Here is an 11833-nt window from a genome sequence, read left to right as displayed (position 1 = left end):
TGTTTGTCAAACATTTTAAAGTCCAGGATATTGAGTGGTCCCCAAACCTCACTTCCGTAAAGAGCTATTGGTAAGATTATAGTATCAAATATTTTGGTCCAAATTCTAATTGGAATGTTGATATTAATAATTTCATTTTTATTACATACAATGCTCTGCGGGCTTTTTCTTTCAGTGCATTCTCTCTATCATCTCTATCTCTCTATTACTCTCTATTACCCTCTCTCTCTCTATTACTCTCTCTCTCCTCTCTTTCTCTCTCTTCTCTATTACTCTCTTTCCCTATATCTCTCTTTCTCTATTTATTTCTCTCTCCATTTCTCTCTGTCTCTCTTTCTCTACTACTCTCTTTCTCTCTCTCGCCCTGTGACTCTCTTCTTCCATCTCTCTCTCGCTTCATCTCCATCACTCTCTCTCTCCCTCCTCTCCTCACCTTGCTTAAACATTTTCCCACTTGTTTCCATTGTTTTCAGTGGCACCAACCACCATCATCACAAAATCAACAACTGCAGCACTTCCAGCCAAACCACCTTCATCTCACAATCATCATCATCACCATCATCATCATCATCACCATCCCCATCACCATCACATCATCATCATCATCATCATCATCACCATCATCACCATCATCACCATCATCATCACCATCACCATCATCATCACCATCATCACCATCATCACCATCATCATCACCATTACTCAACGGATTTGGTAATCGACATTTACAAATTTGAATGTACAATCTCATTTTTGTTAGTGTTAGACATGTCTGTATGTAGTGTTAGATATGAGGGTAGGTTACTGTTTGATATGAGGGTAGGTTAGTGTTATGATATGAGGTAGTAGTGTTATGATGAGGGAAGGTGTGTTATGATATGAGGGTAGGTTAGTGGTAGACGTGACTGTATGTAGTGTTATGATATGAGGTAGTTAGTGTTATGATTTGAGGGTAGGTTAGTGGTAGACATGTCTGTATGTAGTGTTATGATATGAGGTAGTGTGGTAGACATGTCTGTATGATGTTATGATATGTAGGTGGTAGACGTGACTGTATGTTATGATATGGGGTAGGTTAGTGTTATGATTTGAGGGTAGGTTAGTGTTAGACATGTCTGTATGTATGTTATGATATGAGGGTAGGTTAGTGTTATGATATGAGGTAGTTTTATGGTAGACATGTCTGTATGTAGTGTTATGATATGAGGGTAGGTTAGTGTTAGACATGTTGTATAGTGTTATGATATGAGGGTAGGTTAGTGTTATGATATGAGGGTAGGTTGTGTTATGATATGAGGGTAGGTTAGTGGTAGACATGTCTGTATGTAGTGTTATGATATGAGGGGTAGGTTAGTGTTATGATATGAGGGTAGGTTAGTGTTATGATATGAGGGTAGGTTAGTGATAGACATGTCTGTATGCAGTGTCACCTTGTAAAGTTACAGAACACCTTGTAAAGTTACGAACACCTTGTCAGGTTACAGACAACCTTGCAAAGTTACAGAACACCTTGTCAGGTTACAGACCACCTTGTAAAGGTACAGAACACCATGTCAGGTTACAGAACACCTTGTAAAGTTACAGAACACCTAGTCAGGTTACAGAACACCTAGTAAAGTTACAGAACACCTAGTCAGGTTACAGAACACCTTGTACAGTTACAGAACACCTTGTGTAGTTACAGAACACCTTGTCAGGTTACAGAACACATTGTGAAGTTACAGAACACCTTGTCAGGTTACAGACACATTGTGAAGTTACAGAACACCTTGTCAGGTTACAGAACACCTCGTCAGGTTACAGAACACCTTGTCAGGTTACAGAACACATTGTGAAGTTACAGAACACCTTGTCAGGTTACAGAGAACACCTCGTCAGGTTACAGAACACCTAGTCAGTTACAGAACACCTTGTCTGGTTAAAGACCACCTTGTAAAATACAGAACACCTTGTCAGGTTACAGAACACCTTGTAAAATTACAGAACACCTTGTCAGGTTAAAGACCACCTTGTAAAGTTACTGTTGAGGGAATTAAATAATTCCTCTAATGTACTCATTAATTTAAATCAATCTGTCTATTTATAAGAATGTGTAAGATACTTATTAACATAAAATAGACAGGATACAGTCGTATTAAAATGAGATAATAGTATTTATTCTCGGAGCACGCTACCATTTGACCATAAACAACAGGTTATATACAAGATATGACGTCATAGGTTACAGAATAAATCTCCTCGTCCTGACTAATAGAAAACAGGTTCAAAAGTTCATTCCAACTTCCCAGCGCACACACATGACACACAATATAATCTATTCTCCTGAAGGCTCACTATAATTTATTACCACTTTAGCAGACAACTCAAGATAATGGAAGACCTAAAAAGTTACTCACTACTTAATCTAAACATCTCAGGGCTAAGTTGGGTCAGTTCAACCATAGTTTAACGACCCTTTCTGCTTATTTTATAACCCACAGCACAGATCTCTTTTCACTAGGCGTGCAGAGTTCAATTAGTTATAGTTTTATCTAAATCTAGAAATTGTTTTAATTATTATTAACAAAATTCCTAACAGTTACAGAACACCTAGTCAGGTTACAGAACACCTAGTCAGGTTACAGAACACCTAGTCAGGTTACAGAACACCTCGTCAGGTTACAGAACACCTAGTCAGGTTACAGAACACCTAGTCAGGTACAGAACACCTAGTCAGGTTACAGAACACCTAGTCAGGTTACAGAACACCTCGTCAGTTTACAGAACACCTAGTCAAGTTGCAGAACAGTATGCAAGGCCACGACCCCTAGACTTAGCAAGTATAGTGTAACAGTAGGTTTGTCTAATCTGTTACGTAACAGTTTGTGTGTGTGTGTGTGTGTGTGTGTGTGTGTGTGTGTGTGTGTGTGTGTGTGTGTGTGTGTGTGTGTGTGTGTGTGTGTGTGTGTGTGTGTGTGTGTGTGTGTGTGTGTGTGTGTGTGTGTGTTCCAGGTACCTCAGTGGTCGTCATGGTGTCTGTTAGTCTGGTAGTGTTACTGCTGGTGATCAGCCTGATCATAGTCTACAGATGGAAATACAACAAGGCCACAGGTGAGAAACACACACACACACACACACACACACACACACACACACACACACACACACACACACACACACACACACACACACACACACACACACACACACACACACACACACACACACACACAGGTCTATAAAAGGAGAGTCTGTTCCTTTTTTTCAAATATCTCAGTTTTATTTCAGATAAATTCATTTGCATAATATCCACATCATCATTGCGCCCTGGTTGAGAAGAAGAGAATGAATGGTCCCTGAGGAGTGTCTGACACCTGCCTGGTTCTGGGGATGTGAAACGCTCTTCTCTCTCTTCCTCTCTCTCTCTCTCTCTCTCTGAGTGATGTGTGTGTGTTGTGTTCCACAGGATATGTCTCTTCAACACACAGAGTGAGTCCAGACACAGGAATCAATGAAGGGGTCAGTGTCTGTATTATAATTATTATTTTTGGATTGAAAGATGTCAATGAGTTGTGTTTTATTAGTCATACTATTGTCTCCTCTTCCTCTACTCCCCTCTGCCTCTCTCTCTCTCTCTCGCTCTCTGTCTATCTCTCTCTCCTTGTATCTCTCTCCTACATCTCCTCCTCCTCCTCCTCCTCCTCTCCCTCTCCCTACTCTGCCTCCTCCTCCTCCTCTCCCTCTCCCTACTCCTCTTCCTCCTCTTCTTCCTTTCCAGGGTTGTCATGGTGATGGTGACTATGAAGAGATAAAGGAGCGCCCCCTAACAGTCAGACTCAGACGCTGCGACCTCCACCATCTATGCCACCGTCAACTTACCCACAAGCCACTCTGACTCTCTCCACTACTCCAGCGTCAACTTCCACAAGATCCCCAGATTCCCCAACGAAGCCACTGACACCATTACTAAAGAGGGCAGCTGCCCCAATGAAGCCACGGCTTCCATTGCTAAAGTGGGCACTTCATCATGTGACTATGCTACTGTGAACTTTGGTCAAAGCCCCGCCTACTCTACTGTCAATCATCCACACAGCTCCTCTGAGGCTCCTCCCATCTACTCCACAATCAGCAAACCCAGAGACACCTGAGTCAATGGCAACCAATCACAAGATACATACACACACTGGCGACCAATCACAAGAGACATATTTTAACTATATGCGCTGACCTCTCTCTCTCTCTCTCTCTCTCTCTCTCTCTCTCTCTCTCTCTCTCTCTCTTAATATTAGTGTTTCCTGTTCAGAGCCTTGTTGTTATGGTAACACTCCCCCTTCTTAGGGCTAGGGTCTAGTTTTCTGAATTTCCTCCTGACTGACGTGCCCAAAGTAAACTGCCTGTTACTCATGCCCAGAAGCAAGGATATGCATATAATTGGTAGCATTGGATAGGAACACTTTGAAGTTTGTAGAAATGTTAAAATAATTTATGATCCTATAACACAATTGATATGGTAGGAGGAAATCCAAACAAAAACCAACCAGTTATTTTTTTTTTAGGTCCCAGGCTCTTATAATGGAAAGCTATGGGTCCTATGCAATTCCAGCTCCCAGATTGCAATTCCAATAGCTTCCACTAGATGTCAACAGTCTTTGTTCAAGGTTTCAGGCTTTTCTTCAAAAACGAGGAAGAATTTGGAGTTTTGGTACAAAGAGTCACAGTTGAAAATCAGTCTGCGGGCGTGCGAGGAGAGGACGTGCACTTGCTAATTTTACTTTTCAATTGAACATACTTCTTTCCGTATGAAAAATTATAGTTTATTTACATTTTTCTGGTTGTTTAGAGTCTTATTGTTACGGTAACAAAATAAAGTACATATTGAATCATGAAAGTTGTGAAATATTAGTTGTGTGCTCTAGTTATTTATGAGTTGGTGTTCTGTAAAACATAGCAATTTCTTAAAACTGTTGATGCTGTTTTCTTTTTCATGTATTGTAATATTGTTTTGCTGCCTTATTTCAACCTTTTAAACATAACCATTAACCATCAACCATTAATATTAGTGTTTCCCGTACAGGCTCTTGTTGTTATGGCAACACTCCCCCACTGCAATCAACCATTAATATTAGTGTTTCCTGTTCAGAGTCTTGTTGTTATGGTAACACTCCCCCACTGTCATCAACCGTTAGCTAGTGTTCCTGTTCAGAGCCTTATTGTTATGGTAACACTCCCCCACTCCCATCAACCATTAATATTAGTATTTCCTGTTCAGAGCCTTGTTGTTATGGTAACACTCCCCACTCCCATCAACCATTAATATTAGTATTTCCTGTTCAGAGCCTTGTTGTAGTTGTAACACTCCCCTACTCCCATCAACCATTAATATTAGTGTTTCCTGTTCAGAGTCTTGTTGTTATGGTAACACTCCCCCACTCCCATCAACCATTAATATTAGTGTTTCCTGTTCAGAGCCTTGTTGTAGTTGTAACACTCCCCCACTGTCATCAACCATTAATATTAGTGTTTCCTGTTCAGAGCCTTGTTGTTATGGTAACACTCCCCCACTCCCATCAACCATTAATATTAGTATTTCCTGTTCAGAGCCTTGTTGTAGTTGTAACACTCCCCCACTGTCATCAACCATTAATATTAGTGTTTCCTGTTCAGAGCCTTGTTGTTATGGTAACACTCCCATCAACCATTAATATTAGTGTTTCCTGTTCAGAGCCTTGTTGTTATGGTAACACTCCCCCACTCCCATCAACCATTAATATTAGTATTTCCTGTTCAGAGCCTTGTTGTAGTTGTAACACTCCCCCACTGTCATCAACCATTAATATTAGTGTTTCCTGTTCAGAGCCTTGTTGTTATGGTAACACTCCCCCACTCCCATCAACCATTAATATTAGTATTTCCTGTTCAGAGCCTTGTTGTAGTTGTAACACTCCCCCACTGTCATCAACCATTAATATTAGTGTTTCCTGTTCAGAGTCTTGTTGTTATGGTAACACTCCCCCACTCCCATCAACCATTAATATTAGTGTTTCCTGTTCAGAGTCTTGTTGTTATGGTAACACTCCCCCACTCCCATCAACCATTAATATTAGTGTTTCCTGTTCAGAGCCTTGTTGTAGTTGTAACACTCCCCCACTGTCATCAACCATTAATATTAGTGTTTCCTGTTCAGAGTCTTGTTGTTATGGTAACACTCCCATCAACCATTAATATTAGTGTTTCCTGTTCAGAGCCTTGTTGTAGTTGTAACACTCCCGGAACATGTTACATAACTTTTGCACCTGAGAACAGGGACCAAACCTTCCCACTGTTCCTCTCCATTTGCCTGTTTCTCTGTTTCATTACTATCTGAATAAAGTGTCAGAAATAAATTGCAGGAAATTAGCTTTAAAGTAGTAACATTTTTCTGGAGAAGGAGCCCGTCTAGAGGTCAGGGGTTAATGACATTCATCCAGCAAATCTCAAGTGAGTTGCATTATTATGCAAATTTAGGGCACCATTTTCGTGGTGTAAAATAGGTATTGTGTCGCACAGATCCGCGCTCTATTGCACAACTAAAATTGTGCCATAGTCACTTCCTGTTTCTGCGGCAGTAAAATAAAAGTCAAAGTCATGACATTGCATGAATAGTCACTCAAAGCATCTTTGAGAAAAGCTAAGAAATGTTTAGCACCTTGAAAATATCTTGCGGCTTGAAAATCTCACCCATAATGTTGCCCCAGGATTCAAATCAAATCAAATCAAGTTTATTTTATATAGCCCTTCGTACATCAGCTAATATCTCGAAGTGCTGTACAGAAACCCAGCCTAAAACCCCAAACAGCAAGCAATGCAGGTGTAGAAGCACTGTTCAATTTTACTGGGAGAAGAGTTTCACTACGTTGTCAGGAGTCATGTAGTCATGTAATGTAGCACTATATTGGATCTCTCCAATATGGTATCCATCCAATCGGCAGGATAGATTCCGAGTAAAAATTTCAGATTAGTCCTGTGTACTGGGTAGTGCTTATTTGGAAACTTATTAAAACTTATTTGGACTAGGGGGCAGTATTTTGAAGTTTGGATGACAAACGTGTCCAAAGTAAACTGCCTGTTACTCAGTCCCAGAAGCTAGGATATGCATATGAAATGTTTGTATGCTTTTGTAAGCGGGGCTCTGTCCTCAGATAATCGCATGGTATGCTTTCGCCGTAAAGCCTTTTTGAAGTCTGACAAAGCGGCTGGATTAACAAGAAGTTAATATTTTAACAGATGTATAACACTTGTATTTTCATGAATGTTTATTATTACTTTTTCTGTCATTTGAATTTGGCGCTCTGCAATTTCACCGGATGTTGTCGAGGTGGGTCGCTAGCGGCACGCCTTGCCAAAAGAGGTTTTAAATAGCTGCTGGTATGGTTCTCAATCAGAGACAGCTGTCTATCGTTGTCTCTGATTGGGAACCATACTTAGGTAGCCCTGTCTATTGTTGTCTCTGATTGGGAACCATACTTAGGTAGCCCTGTCTATTGTTGTCTCTGATTGGGAACCATACTTAGGTAGCCCTGTCTATTGTTGTCTCTGATTGGGAACCATACTTAGGTAGCCCTGTCTATTGTTGTCTCTGATTGGGAAACCATACTTAGGGAGCCCTGTCTATCGTTGTCTCTGATTGGGAACCATACTTAGGTAGCCCTGTCTATCGTTGTCTCTGATTGGGAACCATACTTAGGTAGCCCTGTCTATCGTTGTCTCTGATTGGGAACCATACTTAGGTAGCCCTGTCTATTGTTGTCTCTGATTGGGAACCATACTTAGGTAGCCCTGTCTATTGTTGTCTCTGATTGGGAACCATACTTAGGTAGCCCTTTCTATCGTTGTCTCTGATTGGGAACCATACTTAGGTAGCCCTGTCTATTGTTGTCTCTGATTGGGAACCATACTTAGGTAGCCCTTTCTATCGTTGTCTCTGATTGGGAACCATACTTAGGTAGCCCTGTCTATTGTTGTCTCTGATTGGGAACCATACTTAGGGAGCCCTGTCTATCGTTGTCTCTGATTGAGAACCATACTTAGGGAGCCCTGTCTATCATTGTCTCTGATTGAGAACCATACTTAGGGAGCCCTGTCTATCGTTGTCTCTGATTGGGAACCATACTTAGGTAGCCCTTTCTATCGTTGTCTCTGATTGGGAACCATACTTAGGTAGCCCTTTCTATCGTTGTCTCTGATTGGGAACCATACTTAGGTAGCCCTTTCTATCGTTGTCTCTGATTGGGAACCATACTTAGGTAGCCCTTTCTATCGTTGTCTCTGATTGGGAACCATACTTAGGGAGCCCTGTCTATCGTTGTCTCTGATTGAGAACCATACTTAGGTAGCCCTTTCTATCGTTGTCTCTGATTGGGAACCATACTTAGGGAGCCCTGTCTATCGTTGTCTCTGATTGGGAACCATACTTAGGTAGCCCTGTCTATCGTTGTGTCTGATTGGGAACCATACTTAGGGAGCCCTGTCTATCGTTGTCTCTGATTGAGAACCATACTTAGGTAGCCCTGTCTATCGTTGTCTCTGATTGAGAACCATACTTAGGTAGCCCTGTCTATCGTTGTCTCTGATTGGGAACCATACTTAGGGAGCCCTTTCTATCGTTGTCTCTGATTGGGAACCATACTTAGGTAGCCCTGTCTATCGTTGTCTCTGATTGAGAACCATACTTAGGGAGCCCTGTCTATCGTTGTCTCTGATTGGGAACCATACTTAGGGAGCCCTGTCTATCGTTGTCTCTGATTGGGAACCATACTTAGGGAGCCCTGTCTATCGTTGTCTCTGATTGAGAACCATACTTAGGCAGCCCTGTCTATCGTTGTCTCTGATTGGGAACCATACTTAGGCAGCCCTGTCTATCGTTGTCTCTGATTGGCTACTTAGGGAGCCCTTTCTCCACCTGCCATTGTGGGAAGTTGTCTTTGTTTAGGGCACATAGCCTTTGAGCTTCACAGTTTGTTTTTTGTAGTTTTAATTGTTTTGTTGGGCGTCATTTTTATTTAATAAAGAAAATGCACGCTAACGACGCTGCACCTTGGTCCTCTCCTTTCAACAGCCGTGATAGAGTGTCAACCCCTCATTCTGGCCAAGGAATCTGTATGACAGAAGTTAACCGGCCATTACAGTTGTCCACACACTCCCCTCTCGCTGTTGCGGGTGAACTGGAGCTTCCCACAGGTGTGTTTTGCACGACTAGGGCAATGGACACTTTTCACAGATGCAGGCAATATGAAAGCTTTATGAGTTTCCGTTAACTTTGGTGAGAGAGTTCTGGGCCAGTGACCATCCGACCGGACTCTCACCTTGCACTGTTACTGCCTGAAGCTGGAGGTCCCCCTAGCCTGAAGAGAGTTCTGGGCCAGTGACCATCCGACCGGACTCTCACATTGTCCTGTTACTGCCTGAAACTGAAGAGAGTTCTGGGCCAGTGACCATCCGACCGGACTCTCACATTGTCCTGTTACTGCCTGAAGCTGAAGAGAGTTCTGGGCCAGTGACCATCCGACCGGACTCTCACATTGTCCTGTTACTGCCTGAAGCTGAAGAGAGTTCTGGGCTAGTGACCATCCGACCGGACTCTCATATTGCATGTTGGACACTGTTACTGCAGCATCTCGGCTGGCAATTTGCTGGATCTCAGGGTGGTTCACCTGGCTCTTCACCAGTTCCAGCCCTACCTGGATCTCAGGGTGGTTCACCTGGCTCTTCACCAGTTCCAGCCCTACCTGGATCTCAGGGTGGTTCACCTGGCTCTTCACCAGTTCCATCCCTACCTGGATCTCAGGGTGGTTCACCTGGCTCTTCACCAGTTCCAGCCCTACCTGGATCTCAGGGTGGTTCACCTGGCTCTTCACCAGTTCCAGCCCTACCTGGATCTCAGGGTGGTTCAACTGGCTCTTCACCAGTTCCAGCCCTACCTGGATCTCAGGGTGGTTCATCTGGCTCTTCACCAGTTCCAGCCCTACCTGGATCTCAGGGTGGTTCACCTGGCTCTTCACCAGTTCCAGCCCTACCTGGATCTCAGGGTGGTTCACCTGGCTCTTCACCAGTTCCAGCCCTACCTGGTAGGACAGCATTTCCTGCCCCTGAGGCCCGACCTCCTCTTCAGGCTAGGGGGACACTGTGGCATCCGGACCCGCACCGCCTCCAGCTTCAGGCTTGGCCTCTGAAGGCGTTAGTGGACCAGTCTAGGCCTTCAGGACAATGTGGTGAACACGTTGTGGAGCGCCATGGTTTCTTCCACCATCACTGCTTGATGCAGGCCAAGCGGCCTCCACATTGAGAGTGTATTTAGACGCTATCTAGGCATGTCATGAGGAAGGCCAACAGGGACCCATTTGTGGCTGCCCATTGCTCTCCAAATTATGAAGGGAGCTCGATGTCTGTGTCCAGCAATGGCACGATGCCAAACTGGATGGTTAACGTGGTGCTGTCAGCGATTGCTAAGCCACCCTCGAGCCCCTAGAGTCGATGACTTTGGAGCACCTATCCATGAAGGTGGCATTCCTGTTGGCTAATACCTCCACTAAGAGGGTGAGTGAACTGCATGCCTTTTCAGTGAGCACTGAATGTTTTTCAGAATGGGTCCAGACAAGAGGAGCGTCACACTCCGTCTTAACCCCTCATTCTTGCTGAAGGTCCTGTTTGACAGATGTGAACCAGCCTTTACATTTGTCTGCACATGCTCCTCCCACGGCTACGGGTGAGCTGGGTGTTTGTTTCCCGAAGTGTGCCTTGGTCACTTACATTACACAGACACAGGCAATAAGACAGACTGTTTGGTTATTCGTTTGCTATGATGAGAGAGTTCTGGGCCAGAGCCTATCGATACAAAGACTCTCACACTGGATTGTGGACACTATTACTACAGCATATCGGCAGGCCAGCCGGCCTCTACCTTCCTAGTGGTGCCTTCTACTAGAGTAGCTACATCGTGGGCCTCTGAACTCTGACCTCTGCTGTAGTTGTGCATTCTACTAGAGGAGTAGCTACATCGTGGGCCTCTGACCTCTGACCTCTGCTGTAGTGGTGCATTCTACTAGAGGAGTAGCTACATCGTGGGCCTCTGACCTCTGACCTCTGTTGTAGTGGTGTATTCTACTAGAGGAGTAGCTACATCGTGGGCCTCTGACCTCTGCTGTAGTGGTGTATTCTACTAGAGGAGTAGCTACATCGTGGGCCTCTGACCTCTGACCTCTACTGTAGTGGTGTATTCTACTAGAGGAGTAGCTACATCGTGGTCACTGCTCCGAGAAGTTCCCCTCAATGACATTTGCGCCTCGGCCAGTTGGGCATCCCCTGAGTGGGGAACATATCAACTATGACTGCCTTGAGCTCAGTCCTATGGGACTTTACTCTATGTCTGGCACTTACCTAGTTCACTGATTCATCTGGTATTGTGATACCATATTGGAGTGATCCAATATACTGCCACATGACACATGTTACCTATGTAACCACGTTTAAGTGAGCTGTTGGATTACTCCAATCCTTTTTGTTGGTGATCTACAGCGCCTTGAAAAGGACACAAGGTGGAAGTAGTGCGCGGCAGCTATTTAAGGTGGTCAGTCGCAGCACTACCCGGTACACGGTACTAATCTGAAATTCTTACTCAGAATGTATCCTGCCACCTGGAAGGATACCATATGGGTGTGATCCAATAGCTCACATAATCGTGGTTACATATGTAACCTGCGATGTTCACTGAATTGCTAGAGCTAGTTGGTCAAAGATACCTAGCATCAATGCTAGCTTTGTTAACGCCGGCTGCGTGATGAGGCAGTTTCCTGTTTAGGTTAGAGGTCACGTCGAAGAA

The 11833-nt window shown here is 43.8% G+C and overlaps 1 long non-coding RNA gene across 1 annotated transcript; it reads left to right on the top strand.

Annotated features, from left to right (window-relative positions):
* The first annotated feature begins 664 nt into the window (after window positions 1-664).
* LOC120040138 lies at window positions 665-3802 on the top strand. Its single transcript, XR_005475575.1, has 4 exons — window positions 665-714; window positions 2992-3090; window positions 3446-3498; window positions 3758-3802. It is a non-coding gene; the product is annotated as an uncharacterized LOC120040138 (long non-coding RNA).
* The last annotated feature ends 8031 nt before the right edge of the window (window positions 3803-11833 follow it).

The sequence above is a fragment of the Salvelinus namaycush genome, unplaced genomic scaffold (assembly GCF_016432855.1).
Source record: "Salvelinus namaycush isolate Seneca unplaced genomic scaffold, SaNama_1.0 Scaffold3275, whole genome shotgun sequence".
NCBI lineage: Eukaryota > Metazoa > Chordata > Actinopteri > Salmoniformes > Salmonidae > Salvelinus > Salvelinus namaycush.
Note: the sequence above shows the minus strand (reverse complement) of the source record. Positions and strands in the feature narration are given on the sequence as shown.